Here is a 17,930-nt window from a genome sequence, read left to right on the forward strand (position 1 = left end):
ATTCTACTACTAAGAATTTATCTTGGGAGAACACTTGGACAGATTTACAAAATTATATGTTTAACAATGAACACTTCAGTTTTGTTTGAGATGGTGAAAAATTGGAAACAATCCTGTAACAGCTGGCTTGCTTTTGGCTGCAAGTAACAGACTACTTGACTAAGGAGGCTTAAACAACAATAGTTTATTATCCCCTAAGAATTCGTAGGGGGAAAAAAAAGAGGGCTCCAGCATTGATTCAGCAATTTAGGAATGTCATCAAAGATTCAGAATCTTAATCTTTACACCCTATTATCCTTGGCATGGTCTTATTCTTAGTCTTCAGTCCTCACGGTGACAAGAAAGCTCCTGCAGCTCTACGCATCCCCCCTCACACTATCACATTCAAAGTCAGAGGGAGTAATAGAAAACACAGAAATAAAACCATGCTTCTTTGGTCAATTAAGCTACAACAAAGGAGGCAAGAATCTATGATGGGGAAAAGGCAGTCTCTTCAATAAATGGCACTGAGAAAAGTATTGCAAAAAAAACCAAAACCAAAACCAGAAGAAGAAGAAGAAGAAGGAGGAGGAGGAGGAGGAGGAGGAGGAGGGGGAGGAAAGGAAAGAAACTGGGCCACTTTCTTACATCACACACAAAAGTAAACTCAGAATGGATTAAGGACCTAAATGTGAGACCTGAAACCATAAAACACGTAAAAGAAAACATAGGCAGTAATCTCGTGGACATCGGCCTTAGCAACATAGTTATGGATATGTTTCCTCAGGCAAGGGAAACAAAAGTGAAAATAAACTAATGGGAGTACACCAAAATAAAAAGCTTTTGCACAGTAAAGGAAACCATCAACAAAATGAAAAAATAACCTACAGAATGGGAGAAGATATTTATAAATGATATATCCAATAAGGGGTTAATATCCAAAATATATATAACTCAACACCAAAAAACAAATAATCTAATTAAAATGGGCAGAGGTCCTGTATAAACATTTTTCCAAAAAGATATACAAATGGCCGACAGATACATGAAAAGATGCTCAACACCACTAATCATCAGGGAAATACAAGTCAAAACAAGAAGCTATCACCTCATACCCAGTCAATAGGACAAGAAATAACAAGTGTTGGCAGACATGTGGAAAAAAGGGAAGGCTCATGCGCTGTTGGTGGGAATGCAAATTGATGCAGCCACTGTGGAAAACACTATGGAGGTTCCCCCCAAAATTGAAAATAGAAATACTTTATGATCCAGTAATTCCACTACTGGGTATTTACCCAAAGAAAACAAAACACTAATTCAAAAAGATATATGCACCCCTATGTTCACTGCAGCATATTTATAGTAGCCAAGACGGACAACCCAAGTGTCCACTGATAGATGAATAAAGAAGATGTGGGGTGTGTGTGTGTGTGTGTGTGTGTGTGTTTATAAAGAGATATTACTTAGCCATAAAAAAAAAAAAAGAGCTTGCCATTTACCACATGGATGGACCTAGAGGGTATTAAATGAAATAAGTCAGGCAGAGAAAGACAAATACCATATGACTTCACTTATATGTGGAATCTAAAAAACAAAACCAACAAAAACAGAAACAGACTCATAAATGCAGAGAACAAATTAATGGTTGCCAGAGGAGAGAGAGTAAGGTGAAAGAATGGGTGAAATGGGTGAAGAGGATTAAGAGGTACACACGTGCAGTTATAAAATAAGGAAGTCACAGAGATGAAAAGTACAGCATAGAGAATAGAGTCAATAATATTATATAGTGACAGATGGTAACTACATTTAATATGGTGAGCACTGAATGACATATCATGAATCACTATGTTGCACACCTGAAACTAATATAACATTTTATATCAACTATATTTCAATAATATTTTTTTAAGTCAGCAAGAGGAAGTTTCTCTAAGTATGTCTATTTTGTACCTAGGAAGAAAACCTATTCCAGAAATTTTACTTAGCCTCTTTGACCAGTTTTGGGCCTTGTGCCCTATGCCTTAGCTGAGAGACTAAGAAACTGAATAATTGGCATTTTCAGCCTCTATTATGGGAGGCAGTATTTGCTAACAAGGAGGAGAGAGTGGTCATTGCATTGGTAACCAGTCAGGACTGCCAGAAACCTCAATGTCTAAAAATAGAATATCCATCTAGTATAATCCTGTGCTGCTAATATAAATGATAATATGGGTAAAGGGTACGCTACACGAGGCGAAAAAAAAGGCACAAAAAATTTGATGTACACAAAAAATATACACCAAAATGTTAACTATGGTTATCTCTTTATGATAGGATTAGGGGGTTATTTTTACCTTCTTTGTATTTTTATATTACCTAATATTTTTAAATTAACATAAATTGTTTTTATAATAAATAACTACTTTCAGTTTTGAAAAATGATATAATTCCAAGAGAAAAAATATTTCCCATCAAAATATTAATGTTCTTTGGCTCAGGTTGGAAGCAGAAAATTGAGCAGCCAAAAAACGAACAAGACATTTTCATCTAAATTTATTTTGCATTACTGTCATGAAGAAGTAAAACAAAAACAAAAACAAAAAAACCCCCGAGAAATCAAGCAAAATGGTCACTGGAGGACTTTAAACTGGAAAAATAAAAATGTTTTGTTAAGAGATGATAATACAACCAAAAGCATCAAAGAAAGGGCTGTTGCAACTTAATATATTAGAGGTATTGCTCTATGGATTTCTCCTCTTATGACAATGCCTTTCACTCTTGCCAAGATCAGCTTTATGCTGGCCACAAAAATTAAAATAGTCTAATGGAAGAAGGAAAATACTCTTACTTTGGAGAAAGTAATTTACAGTTTTAACAGCATGATGATATTTGCCAATATTTTAATGTTTGGTTAAAACAAATAGCTAACAGTTTTCTTGGTTCTTTGAAATTTTAAATCATTTTAATCATATAAGTTTTATACATAAATACTTCTCACTGCAAGAACTTTAAACCACCAAGAATAAAAGTCAAAAATGAATTCCTGTTCCACTGCCTCCAATAATCCTTGCCTTTTTTTCCCCTCCAAAGAGATAACCACTGTTAAATTTGAGATTTCTCTTCAACTATTTTCTATATATTCAGATTTTTTAAAACCTCACTCAAATCATACTATACATATTATTGTGCCATCAGCTCTTTAAAACATAATATGTCTTGTGTATATGTCTATGTCATTACATACAGATCTCACAAATTTTTTTATCAGCTACCAAATCTCTTTAAAGTCTTCTTTTGATGGACATTTAGATTGTCCCCAATACTTTACTTTTATAAAAAATGCTGCATTGAACATTCTGTATGCCCTATTTTGTTCCTGAGTTGGTTGTATAGTAGTATCAATTCCTAGACATGAAATTGCTAACTTTAAATGTATATACATTCTAAATTTGATAGACAGTGACACACTGCCCTTCAAAAAGGCTTACCAATTTCACACTCTAGCCAGTGGGATTTGAAAATGCCAGTTTTTTCTCATTTTCAGCAGCACTTAACATCAACATATATAGGAGAATATCATTGTTACTTATTTTAATTCATATTTCTGAGTAGTAGGTTGAATTTCTCTCATGTGTTTACTCAAATAAACACTTGCAGCAATACCTTGGATTTATACTGGGCTATTATTTCCTGAGAACACATGCGTTGATCCCTAATTATATTAGCCATATTCATCTTTACTTTATAGAAATATTCTCTCTCAGGTATTTTATATTTTTTAATTATAAAAAAATTTACATATTAATGGTAGTAAATTTTTAAATGCAGAAACATAAAGAATAAGGCAAACACAACCTACAATTCTACCACCTTTAGATAATAGATTACTTTTTCATATTCTATGATACATAATTATATACATAAATTATATATATTATGTATATATACATTATATATATTATGTACATATACATTATATATATTATGTACATATGTATATAATTATGTATATCTGTATAGAAAATATTTGTTTTTAAAATTGAGATCATACTGTATATATTTCATAGTCTTTGCTTTGTACAGTGTATTATAAATACTATATTATGTTTTTATATTAATTAGTCTTCAAATTATGGCTGTCATGTGGTATCACAAATTTATGAGCCAGGCCATTATTTTGTGTTGAATTTATAAATTATTTAATTTTTTAAAATTTAAAATAAGATTTGCTAAATATCCTTATACGTAAAATTTTATATTCTTCCCCATTTCCCTCATATAAATTACTATAAGAAAAATTACTGGCTAGGGCATAAACATTCTTATGTCTGGGGATTTCTACTTATATTTTAAACTATGTGTATATGTGTCCATGTTTTAATAATTTACACTCCCACTAGTGATGTTTCAGAGTGCTCATATTTACATATCCCTGAAAAAGTAGGTATGAAACATAGTTTAATCTTTTATAATTTAATAGATTAAATTTTTATTGTTTAATTGGCATTCCTATACTATAACTGATATTGGACATTTTATCATATGTGTTTGAGTTTAATCATTTGTATTTATTCTTCACTGAATTCCCTAAACATATTCTCTGTCCATTTTTTAATTCAGTTGTCTACATTTGCATACTGATTCATTAAATTTTTTTATAATAAAGACACTGATATTTGTTTCTGGTTTCTTTTATTTTTTAACATTTATTTCTTTAATAAATCTGCCATACATATAATGTACAGATTTAACTTAAAACTATGTGACAATATAAATGGAAAACCAATATTGAAAAAAAATGGCCTAGTTTAGAAATCTTGAAAGATACATGGGCAATATGCATTCTACTGTGACATTTTCAAGTTATTAGAAATGACCATCAATAGCCAAAATTATCAAAATTCCTTTTTTGAGTGTCCCAGAATCAAGTTACATCAGCATTAGTAGGCTCTGTAAGAAAGTTTTTAGTATATTAATGAAATATACAAGTATATATTCTTTCAAGTTTGAAGTTGTGAACTTCAACAAGATAGTTAACTTTTCCGTGCTTCCTTTTCCTCAATTATAATATTACAGATGAGTAAAAATACTACCTATCTTATAAGGTTTTAAAAATAATTAAATTATGTAATTTATGTAAAACACTTAGCATTATGCTAAGTTGGAACAAAACTGTTACTCCATAGATCATAATAATGACTATTTTAGAATTATTTTTATAACTTACAAAGGAATTTCTCTACCATTAAATTCTACAACAAACAAAAAGCAGTTTTACATAAAGTCTAGCTTCTTTGGGAAACTCGTTTAAGTCAGTTTATGTCTGATGAAAGCCTGCAATGTATTGGTCTTTCGAGAAAGCCTGAGCATCTTTGAAGTGTTGGTGACTCAGATTGATGTGTTCCTTCCTCTTTGGTGTTCATTCTTAGCCCTTGGACAATTGAAACAGAAAAGACATGGCCTAAGGGCATTCTTTTCCACAATGGCGCTTCCACAGATTTGACCCAGGCCATGCATATGGCTCCCAGTAGGCGGATTTTATTTAAATGAATGAGATCGTTCTATGTTTAATTCATGATGCAAGAATTTAAAAGCACACTGATAGGATAGATCAAAATATAACTCAACAGGGATCATATTTTTATAAACTGAAGGTTGCCCCTTATAAAGTTGATATACAAAATACCAAAATGCATAATTTAAGAAAATTCCTCATATTTAGAGCTGTACGTAAATACCAAAGATTGGCGAACTGCTTTTGAATTTCCGCCACTACTTTTAGGTTTCGTTTCTGTTCATAACTGACAAGGCTTCATGCACAATTTAAAAGCATGTTTTCAGAAGAAAGAGGATGGAAGCATCATGCTTGAGCATTCGAGAATCTGGCAGCCTACCTAGACCTTCAAGTGCTCTGCTCCCCCAGGCCGTTACATGGAAGAAGGTAGTTAGCTTTAAGAGAGGAAAGAAAACACAACATGAAAGTCTTCTCACAAAAACACATCTGAGAAAGCTCAAATGAGTGAATAATAGAAAACAGCCAACACTCAGAGGCTTGGGGTTGATCCCTCGGTTTGTTTTTCTTTCCTTTCCCTCCTACTGCCTGCCTTTTGGTCAGTTCTTTGCTCCTTGGCACCTCTAAGAGAGGGGTGTGTGTGTAGGGTCAGACAGGGGAAGGGAGAAGATCATCAGTCAATTTTGCATCTTGCTAGTCACTCTAGAGAAAGGTTACGTTAAAACAGAAGAAGACAATGAGGATTAGGGATTATCTGTGACTTTCAAAGACCATTGTTCCTCCATTATTATGAAAACTCAGCAGTGGGCTGCAAGCTCACTCTATTTATTCATGCACATGGGGAATGTGAATTCAGTAAGCATTCCCATATAGTCCAGAACTCACAGCTCTGGAAGTAAGAATAACGTACAGAAATATTACTCTCTTAAAAATAGCAACAACAACAACAAAAAACAGCAATATGGGTCACACACAATTAGGGAAAGCCAAAATCCAGCTGTTTTGAGGACTATCCAATATTAGTAACATTGTGGTTTTGGAATGACAATATAAAATGTGCGTTCAGAGGTGTTTTTCCATTTAATTCACTAACTTCTAAATGTTTGCTATATTATCCATATGTTTCTAGTTTGTGTACATTGAATATTTTTAAACTGCCATTTTGTAAGAGCTATTTGATGTTCAAGAAGGCTTTTTTGTTGTTGTTAGAAAGCAGAAATCATGATTTGTAAAGGGAAATTTTACAAGTTTGAAAAGATTGCTTTTGAGGTTTTGCTTCACTTCCTTCCCCTTGATGTCTTTTGAAGAGAAAAAGTGTGTTCCTCTCCTGATACTAAAAAGATTCTTCATGCTGAAAATAGAAAAAGAGAGCAGGAGATAGGGTTGGGAGGTGAGGGCTCTGCTGTCTTTATGAACTGCTACTGTTCAAAATCAACCCATCCAACTCCTTTAAAGCACAGCTTCAGCAAGGAAAGATGTTTAAATAGTGATAATGGATTGCAAATAAAGGGACCCTTATCTTTGGAATTTTGAAGTAGACACCAGGAAGCAGTGCAAATTTAGTTTAAGGCTTACCCCCAAAGCTGAACTTTCATCTTTTATATGTCAGTCTGTGCTTATGTGGTTCAGGAATACATAATCGAGCCTTAGAAGCCTGGCTGATCACATATAAAAATAAAACTTGTAGCATTTTATGTAAAAACAAGGACTTTGAAGTAAGATTATCTTTTTTTTTCCCCTGTAGGAGCTCAGTGTCAGGTAAATGAGGGAAAGAGGTGAGAGTAACACATACATGGGTCATGGACAGCAGAATAATAAATCTTACCCCATCTATTAATTCCTTCATCCACTCACAATTTATTCATTTCTTCATTCATTGTTATTCTACTATCTGTAGTTGCTCCTCAAATTTGGAAAGATAAAGTAAGCATGATGATAAAGCTCATTTTTATTACAATTCATGAAACTCCTCTCTCTGATTAATCCACAGGCCGCTGATAATAGAAAATTGAACACCTTCAAAAGTGGCAAGAAAGACTCTAACATGAGCAAAAGAATAGTTTCTTTGAACAGGACAGTTGGAGATGGGTGAAATAGATGATGGGGATTAAGGAGTGTGCTTATCAGGATGAACACTGGGTGATGTACGAAATTGTTGAATCACTGTATTGTACACCTGAAAGTAATATAACACTGTATGTTAACTATACTGCAATTAAAATATACATGCATATATACATATGGTAAAAGAAATAAATAGCCCCACATTTTCCTGTTACTAAACCAGTGGCACAAAGCCAGTTCTTTCATCTCTGATTGATATAACATCTCACCTTTCCATCAAAAAAAAGAAAAAAATCACTCTCTGATGGAGTTCTCAGTATTTTTCACAGTCAGATTTCGTTATTGTAGCTCATCTGTTCAGCCTGGATTCCCAGGATGCAGCATCCCACCAGCTTTGCCAGTGGGATTCTGACCAGTTGGTTCTGGACACGATCCTCCAGGCTCCTTGGTCCCCTGACCTGGCTCAGAGACTCCGTCCTGCTCTGCTAAGGCCCTCCTGTTCCAGTCTACCCTCAGCTCAGTACTGCATGGACAGCAATCTGGCTTTTTCCTTTCTCGAAGTGGGTTTCCTCCATCAAAAGTTCCTGATTCTCTTCGTGACCTACTTTCACTCTTTCACAGGCAAACTCTCTTAACACATAATCAGGGCCAATGAGATTATAATATTTCTTCTTGGTAATATCTCAACCAGGGTCATTTTTCATACCAGAAATGCCTTCTTTTGAAGACCTTTCCAATGTCCATCTCCCTTAGCACCCTATTTATTTACTTCTAAACTTTCAGAACCCCCACATATAATTGTATTTATTTTTACCTTCTTTACTGTCTAAATAGACTTTGGGCCTCATGAAAAGTGGGAACAGACTGGTTGTATTTACTTTTGGATCCTCTGCATTTTGCATAGTACCTGGCACGCAATAACTATTAAATATATATGTGTTAAATAAATTCATTCATTCAAAAAAATTCATTCATTCACCCATCCACCCACTCACCCACCTAATCATCCATCCAAGAATTATTGAGCCAGATATTATGCAAGGTAATACAGAAGTTCTGACAGACGCAGGGGAAAATAATTAGGGCCAAGTGGGCCTCTTGATATCCTTCAAATCACACTTCACTGGCAGCAGCTTACACCACTTGTGCAGGCCAGCCCTGGATAAAGGTTAGAGGGGTGAAGCACGAGCAAGGACAGAGCTCACAAATCATTGTCTCCTGACACTTGCAACAATTTTGAAAGCCTTTAAAACTGTTACCTTCAATTTCAAGGCTCTAGTACTCACCCTGCTAAGAAGGTTTTTGACACTCTAACCCCGTAACTTCCTCCCCTTCCCAACTCACAGCAATTGGCAGATCTTAGGATTGATGGTTTAGAAACTGGGGAGAAAGTCCCCAGGTCAGGGCCCTAAGCCTCTGGAATTCCCTCCCTCCCAAGCTCTACTTTCGTCTACACAGGGCAACATGCCAAAAGAGCCCCCTTTCCTCCTGCAGTCCACCAGTGAGAGACAAATACTCAAAACTTCACTGTTTTCTGACCTTGTCTTTCCCTCTTTCTGCAACTGGGCTGTAACTGCTTTGATAGCTAGAAAGTGTCCTATCTAAAAATCTAGGTGCTAATTTCAACCTTAGAACGAGCTAAAAAAAGGAAATTATAAAAAAAGAGAGAGATTAAATTAAATTAACTAAAATCTCATGTTATGTTAATTATACACAACAGCAGCTTTCAGGTTATGTACCAGAATATCAAATGATTTGACACAGTGAAAAAAAGAAAATGTGCTAGTTTCTCCTGCTAGTACAAATAAATACATTCAGCATACGATAAGCTTAACTGCTACATATTAATCAAGGTGATACCTTATTTTTTAAATGAACCTTTAGTTATAGTTCTTAGAAACTTTGTCAGTTATCGTTTATCTCTTATAAAGTATTATTAAGCTTTTCAGCGTCATAAAATGTTATGTAGCTGTTTGTACCAATTAATTCTCATCTTAATTTTTTGTACCCCTACACATCTGTCCTCATTTTAGAGATACACTGAGAGAAACAAAACTGTTTAAATAGATTTGAACAAAATTACAAAATATAAAATTGGTAAACAAGGCTTGAGACCCCCAAATCCTGAAGTCTTGATTCAACTATTCACCAAATATTTAAAGATCTATTTTATAGCATGCATAATACAACAAAACTCACATAATTCTACTACTTGTTTTTGCCCAAAGAGAAAATGGCTAAACATGTCAGTAGTTAAAAAGAAAGGAAGCTAATCTATAGGCTTCAACTGAACTCTTAAAAAATTGTTTATAGATGCAGTTTTGATTATTTCAAGATTTTCGAAAGTCGTAAAAAAAAACTATATATAACATATATATATGTGTGTGTGTGTGTGTGTTTGGTATGCATTTATTCTAAATTCAACAAACATCTCTTTAGTTTCTTATATATTATCTCACCTAAATATCATTTGATTAAATTGACAGGCTTTTAAAAAATATGTACTACATATATTCAGTACAAAAAATATAAAACTATGTAAAGTATAAAGTATATAAAAATACAAAACCAATGAAAATTAAAAACTATGTAAAAATTTGAAAACAGATATTCAAGTGAAAAAAAATCCTATAATTATTAAGATTGGAACAATCTTTTGAATGAAAACCAAAACACAATGGAATCAGCAACTGGATTCTTATTGATTAATAAAGATATAGATACCAATTTATATGGGTTATAGTGCTTTTAATGGCTATTTTAAAATAATCCAGCTCAAATTGTTAAAAGCAATTAGGAAATACATTGGCTCAGATGATTCAAAGTTCAAAGCCAAGACCAACTTCAAAATTACTAGATACAACTACTTGGATATGTAATCAAAAACCCATGATCATTTTCTCTCTTCTTTCTCACATCTACAGTTAGACTTCATCCTAAAGCTAGTTTTCCTGTGGTTGTCCGGTGGTGAGAGCCATTGGAGAGAACTACATGCTTCCTTGAATATGTTAGATCAGAATTTCCCCACCTTGACATTATCGAGACTAACGACATTTGGGGCCAAATAATTCTTGTGCTGTCCTGTGCCTTGTAGGAAGCTTAGCATCATCCTTGGCCTCTGCTCACTAGATGCCAGTAGTATCCCCCAAGCCATAACAATCAACAATGTCTCCAGACATGGTCAAATGTCCTTTGGGAGCCAAAATTGTCCACAGTTGAGAACCACTGCTATAGAGAAAAGCTCTCTAGGTGATTATGGAAAAAATTTTCCAGAAGCCCTTGGAAAACATTGTCTCAGACTAAACAGACTTAAATTGCATGACCATACCTAAGCTAATCATGAAGATCAGGAAACCTTCCATTAGAATTATATCTCAATAAAATGGGGGGGGGAGAAATACTCTCATCGGGACTAATTGGGTCAAATTCCTGGTAATAGAAAAGGGTAGGGGCGCCTGGGTGGCGCAGTCGTTAAGCTTCTGCCTTCGGCTCAGGGCGTGATCCCGGCGTTCTGGGATCGAGGTGGGGTTCCGCTGGGAGGCTGCTTCTTCCTCTCCCACTCCCCTGCTTGTGTTCCCTCTCTTGCTGGCTGTCTCTCTCTCTTCAAATAAATAAAAATAAAATCTTTAAAAAAAAAAAGAAAAGAAAAAAAGAAAAGGGGTCAGTTTCCCTTCAATCCTGGGGGCTATGTAAGGGAAGGTGGATTCCTGAACAAAACCAGAATTCTATTAGGAAGAAATAAAGGATTCAGAGTAGGCCATCAACAACATTCACAAAACAGTTCCTCAGAACAAACAATATTGACTCTGATATGTATATATAAAAGAAACTAGGTAGATCTTCGTAGACGAAATACTAAAAAATGTGGTTAATTCCTTTATTTAAATCCTTATTGAGCATATTCCTTATGCAGGCCACTAGGTGTTACTGACAAGGTGATAAATAAGACAGATTCCCTGCCTTCATGAAACTTATGGAAGACACACTTAAAAAAAGGTCATTACAAAAAGTATGGTGAGTATTGTCGTCAGATACTGTGAGATTATAACCTCACCCTGCCTAAGAATAAAAGAAGGCCTCTCTGAGGCTTGTCTGCCTTATTCACTCTATTCCCAGCAGATGGAAAAGTGGATGGCTCATAGCAGATTCTTATAACTACTTATTGAATGAAGGAATAAATGGATGCCAAAATATTAAGTTCCTACTATGCATCAGGCACTGTTCTAAGTTTTACAGATAAAGCAGTAAACAAATTAGTGAAAAGAAAGAGGCAGCAATCAGATAAGTAGATGTGGCCAATATGTAAAACAAGCTTGGCTTGTGACATAACTAAGAACGTAAGTATTTTTCTGTTTCACTCTTTCTCTTCATTTAGTTGAAGAAGGAAAGTTTAGTCAGCCTGGATAACATAGCATACGACCCTTCCATTTACTCAGGTGATTCAGCCTATGGTGACTTTAAGCTGCAAATACAGTTTTAACCCAGACATTGAGTGATCCTTCAAGGTAATTACTGAAAATTTAAATTTGACTTAGCATGAAGTCTTCCCTGCCTCCCTGCCTCCCTCGGGACATCTTCAGGCTGGAAGGCAAAGTCCTAATCCCTCTGCTTTCCCTATGTCCTGTCCTCTTATCCTTTGTAACTGTTTTGTTCCTAACTCAGGTAAAAGTAAAAACTAACAAAGCCAAGAAATGGGGGTCTAGAGTGGGGACTAGAGTGAAGTGAGTGAGGTACTTGCCTCAGGCACAAAATTTAACCAAAAAACTCAGGAATCAAGATAAATAAAATTTAATGAGATATTAAATATTAATTATAACATTGTTATTAAATATTATGCTAATATTAATGTGAAGCTATTTTAACAAAATATTTTAAATCAAAATTAATTTTTAAAAATCCATGATGAACAAAGTATCAAGAACAAATAAAAATTTTAAATAAAGACAGCATTGGTGACAGTGCCTTGGTGAGCCATGCTGGAGCCTACAGAAAAAGGAAGATTACCAGTAATAATAAGTCAGGGCAAGTCTTGTGAAAGCTGGATGGATTTTAGATGTATCTTACAGGTAGAATAGTATTGACTGGGGATTGACTAGATGTGGTAAGATGCATAGTCACTCCAATTATTGGGAAGGGAACACAGGAGGATAAGCAGGCTTGGTAGTGAAAGTTAATTCAGAAAAAAAAATAATGGTCAAATTGAAATTATGGCACCTGAAAATGTTCCAGCTGACCAGGATGTCCAAAACAGCCTTGATACATGGGTATAGTGTTTATGATAATATCCTTAAAAGCATTAATTGCCCTGTCAGGAACCCTCAATAGACCCTAAAGGGAGAATATTCAATGGAATCAATTCTTCAGGATCTGGTGGGAAGAAGTAAGTGAGGCCCCCAAAACAATGGAATCCAATTACAAAGCTTCTGGGAGTCCACTCTGATTCAGACTAAAAAGCAGATTAAAATTCAGATTAAAAAACAGACTAGCTAAAGAAATGAATGGACTACACGTCCTTACAATTATTTCCCATTCAGACTGTTTCATTCAATCAACCTTTTGATGAAAATTAAACAGGAGACAGGTTGAGGTTATCACCTTTGGAACAGGGTGAGAGAGAGTTCAGGCATTTGTGCTGCAGATTACAGAAAGAGGATAAATCAACTAACTAGATAGTTTTTGTTTTTGTTTTTGTAGACATTACAGGAGTCTAAACTTTTTGCCAAGGCTCTCCTATGAATAAATAGTGAGGTAGCTATGGCTGTGATACATTTTGCTGAAAATTTTTAAACAAAATTTCTTTCTCATGACTAAAGAAAGATCTCAATTCTCTTAACAACAAAACACCTGGTTATAGACAATGCTGACAGGAGCACACCCTTTAGGAGCATTAGATGCAATGTGCAGTAAAGTACTAAATGAATTTACCAAATATACAGACAAGATATGTGATAATAAATTAAATTTATGGAAATAGTGTAAAGAATTCTGTTTTACAGAAATCGATCTTAAGCCATTCTACCTGATAACTGTTAGGTAACAGAAGCTCTCATTCACTGATGATAAATTAATAACAAAAATTCATGCATAAATCAAGAATGAGGGTATATCGGGGAAGAGATACACATTTTAAAATGTGATAAAATCAACATTTTAAAGCATCAATCAGTCAGAAATTATCTGTAGTTTGATTTTTCACTTTGCAATTTTAACAGATTATATGAATTAATGTATAAATGATCACAAATTTACTCTGAGGTGTAATGTGGTATCACTGTGTCACAAATAATTAATAATGGTATCAAAAGCTAATCTTCTTCATGGCTTCTTTAAATTCTCATAACTGGGAAGCTGTGACTAACAACTTTTAATTCTTTTCTTTATACCTCTAGGGATATAAACTCTCCAAATAATTAAAACAGTGAAATAAAACCTCTAAGTATTTTAATTGGCTCTATTAGCATTTGGTGTTGAACCACAGTTTTAATTAACCATACACATTAATTAATGAACTACAGAGATGAATTCACTAATGAATTATTTCTTTGGAAAGTTACTGATTTGCTTGGATTTCAGGTACCTGCATTAAAGGCAATTTTCCAAAAGAACTGTTACCTTTTTTGAACAATTTCCTTTGTTAATCTCTGTGTCAAATGTTTTTTAGATTATCTTTTCAATATTTAAATATATTCAGGCTATGAATAATAAGCGATATGTGAGGCACTTAGAACTGATTCTTATTGATTCAAAAGCAATTTATTTCCCAGTAACACATAAAATATATATTGGAAGGGAACTTTCAGAATGGAAAATTTTCAACTCATAAATTCATATAACTAAGATGAAGTACTGATTACCACAGGATTATAGCAAACCTTTGAACTTGAAAAATCTAACACAATCACGTACAATTTATGGAAAAACATTGGCATTTAGGAAAACATTCAACTCAAACATCAACATTCTCTTCAAAAGGAGAATGTTCTAGAAACTTTTTTGTAAACAGGAAATGAAAACCAAAATCCACACTGACTTAGATATTCTGGCCAGTAAAGAGATATGCAAAATAGAAATAAGAAATAGAACTCTTGAATGGGGTAAGATAAAGTTATCATTTGCAAACTGTTCAGAAATTCATTCATTCAACACCTTTATACTGATTATTCCAGGCACTGTTCTAGGTGATCGGAATACAATGATAAATCTGACAGATAAGGACTGAGATCCTTCCCATCTTTAAGGTTCTCTATTCTGTGATTCACTATTAGTTCTCCACTAAGTGCCATATTGCTGCTCTATGGGACCTCAGTATGATTAAAGATAACAGAGACCAAAAATAATAGAGCCATAAACAACAAAGGACATTATTTCTCTTGCATGTAAAAGTCCAGACACAGCTGGTTAGATCAGTAAAGGAAGTTCTGCTCAACAAAGTCCTAAGAAGCCAGATCATTTCCAGTTTTCTGCCCAGTCATCCTTTTAAATAACCGTCTTTTTTTATGGTCTTAGAACTCGAGCTATCACATATAAATTTCAAGGAATAAGATAGAGGAAGAAGGGAAGAAAAAACAGAAAGCATAAGTCTACAGTCTTTAAAAACAATTCCCAGAAGCTGCTACAGCATGTTCCTTGCTGGCTTCCCATTCATCAGAATTTACCTACATGGCTTGGCTTGAAAGAGACTGAAAAATGTAAATTTTTCTTTTTTCTGTATTTTCTTATACAGCAGCTAGGAGTCCAGCAGAAAAGAAAAAAAATGGAGATTGGAATTCAGAGAAAGTAGGTTACAGGGGTAGAAGACTAGCAGTCTCATTCACATAAGGCAACCATAAGATCATCTTAACATTGACCTCTGAGATGGCGTACACTGCTTCCCGCCCCAAGTACCCATCTGACCACTAAATTGCAAATGAAGTATAATACAGCTGCAAATATAAACTTAAATCTTTGAAAGTTTTTGGCTACCCTATTTGTCTGCTAATGGAAGACAAATCTATGAATAGCCACTGGATATGAAAAGAGATTTGAAGAAAGTAAAGGGTATAATGGTCATCTCCACAGAGCTACCATTCTTTAAATTTTACCAAACTGGTTACAGTTTGTATTATAAACTTCTTCCAATACCCTAAGTAGATAATCATAGAATGCAGGCCTAAAATACACTGCTTATAACTTCTGAGTGGTTGCTAAACTACATGGTTGTCAAATCTAGTTTTCACTGCCTTGATAAGGAATGTGGGTTGCATCATTTTAAACTAGCATAATTTAAAGACATAGTTAGTACTACAAAAGCAGTAGTACTAAAATTAGCTGCTTGCTGTGATACGGTTTACCATGATTATATGGTAAAGCGTACATGGACATGTCGTACAGGAGAGGTTATGTCTAAGTGAAAGGTTTTTCTCAGAGAGTAAAAGTTTAGAACAAGACTATTCATTTTGAATGATCTGGAATGAAAGAACCCAATAACTTCTAACACTATCTAGGCTTGTGTTTAGAGTCGACTAAGATTTCTTTTAGCGACATTCCAGTCTGGGTGAAAACCATTGATAATTTTATAAAATGAACTTGAAACCTTTCAAAGACCATACTCAAATTTCCCATCATAGAGGTTTATATATCAGATCAAGTGTGTGAGTTTATTAAGGTATTTTCCATTGCCAGAAAAGGTTTACTTTGCCCATTAAAATCCCACTCAAATGGGTATCAAATACCCTGTGTGTCCTGTTACATGATATAATTTAAGTCTGAAAATGTCCATGCTTTACTTTAACCAGAAAGTTAAAATCTTTCTCAATGGAAGCAACAGAGTATATCACTGATAAAGTGAAGGTGATCCAGTAAAGGGTCATGACTTAGCCCTTTCTAGACAATGGGGAAAAAAAGACACAAAACAAAAACCTTGTCTTCTCCAATGTTATGTAGCATCAATAATCCAGCCTATTTTAAGTCAAATCCCTTTCGAGCTTTGAAGCCAACCCGTCCACATATGCAGTACTAAGTAGCCATGGTGGGCTCTTCTGTTCAATGTGATCCCGATAGAGCTATTTAACAATTGTGTGCAACCGTGTACTAACCACTGAGGGAGACAAATAAATGAATAAGATATAATCCCTATTTTTAAAGAGCTAACAGTTCAGGATGGGAAAGAGTATTACTAGAAAATATAAGGATTCTAACTCAAAATCCCTATGACCAAATGTCACAATATAAAAAAGCTAAATGAGGGGCGCCTGGGTGGCACAGCGGTTAAGCGCCTGCCTTCGGCTCAGGGCGTGATCCTGGCGTTCCGGGATCGAGCCCCACATCAGGCTCCTCCGCTATGAGCCTGCTTCTTCCTCTCCCACTCCCCCTGCTTGTGTTCCCTCTCTCGCTGGCTGTCTCTATCTCTGTCAAATAAATAAATAAAAAATCTTTAAAAAAAAAAAAAAAAGCTAAATGAGGAAAGATCACATTTTAGAATAAATGAGAAAGCTCATAAGATGAAGGTAGAATTTGAAAAATATCTTGAATAGTAGGCAGACACAGAAAGAAGGGCTTTGGGGAGGTTCTGTGAGATGGGGAAATGAGGGCTCTATTTAGGATATAGGAAGTTGTCAGGTGCTCAGCCCACACAGTACGAGTAGGAGCAAAGTGAAGAAAGGATGGACAGATGAGTCTTTACCATACATGTGAAAGGCACTGATGAGGGACCGAGAAAAGGTACTTATGAGATAGCCATTACAGATTTTTGTGAAGAGGAAGCCTTGACAGATCTGGACTTTGGGGAGAATAATCTGGCATCAAGGTGTCAGGTAGAATGGATAGAAAGGACTTGGAGGCCATGGCTATTGTTAATCACATGCTATAACACCAGCAGTATCCTGGTTATTTATGTGGAACTGAGACAAGTGAGAAAAGGGCAATATTCGCCTCTCCCAAATCTTTTCTCTTTGGAAAGATGGCTTCCAAGCTTAGCATTCTAATTCAAGCATTCTTCAATCTAGAAACTTCTCCAGATCAATCTTTTCTAACCCCTATCATTTCCACTCCTGGGAAGAGAATTTAGTATCTGTCCACATTTAAATGTTAAATTTCCTCAAAGAGATTGTGAATATCCTAGGAGCAACTAAGATAAAGGGGGCTGCAGGCAGCCAGAGTGTATCTTACCTCATCAAAGAAAAGCTGCAAATTCATTCGGGGGAGTCAAGTCTGACCAGGAAGTATCTCAATCCCAAGCTACTTAAACGTAAGCTATTTAAACAGCAGCATTTTTAAATTATGTAATTCTATAGTGGGAAGGGAGGGCCTTGGCTAGGTGGGGTGTTGGGGAAGACAGAGTTTTCCCTAGAATCTTATAAAAAATGATAAATACATCAAGCACAGCAAACAGAATTGTTCTGTCTCTGCAAATTGGCAT

General features: G+C 34.9%; 1 protein-coding gene across 1 annotated transcript in view; it reads right to left on the reverse strand.

The window, feature by feature from the left end:
* ANGPT1 (angiopoietin 1) overlaps positions 1 to 17,930 on the reverse strand; it is a 244,948-nt gene that overhangs the window by 141,152 nt on the left and 85,866 nt on the right. The gene's annotated exons all lie outside the window — the stretch shown is intronic.

Source organism: Ursus maritimus, unplaced genomic scaffold (assembly GCF_017311325.1).
Source record: "Ursus maritimus isolate PB19 unplaced genomic scaffold, ASM1731132v1 scaffold_9, whole genome shotgun sequence".
NCBI lineage: Eukaryota > Metazoa > Chordata > Mammalia > Carnivora > Ursidae > Ursus > Ursus maritimus.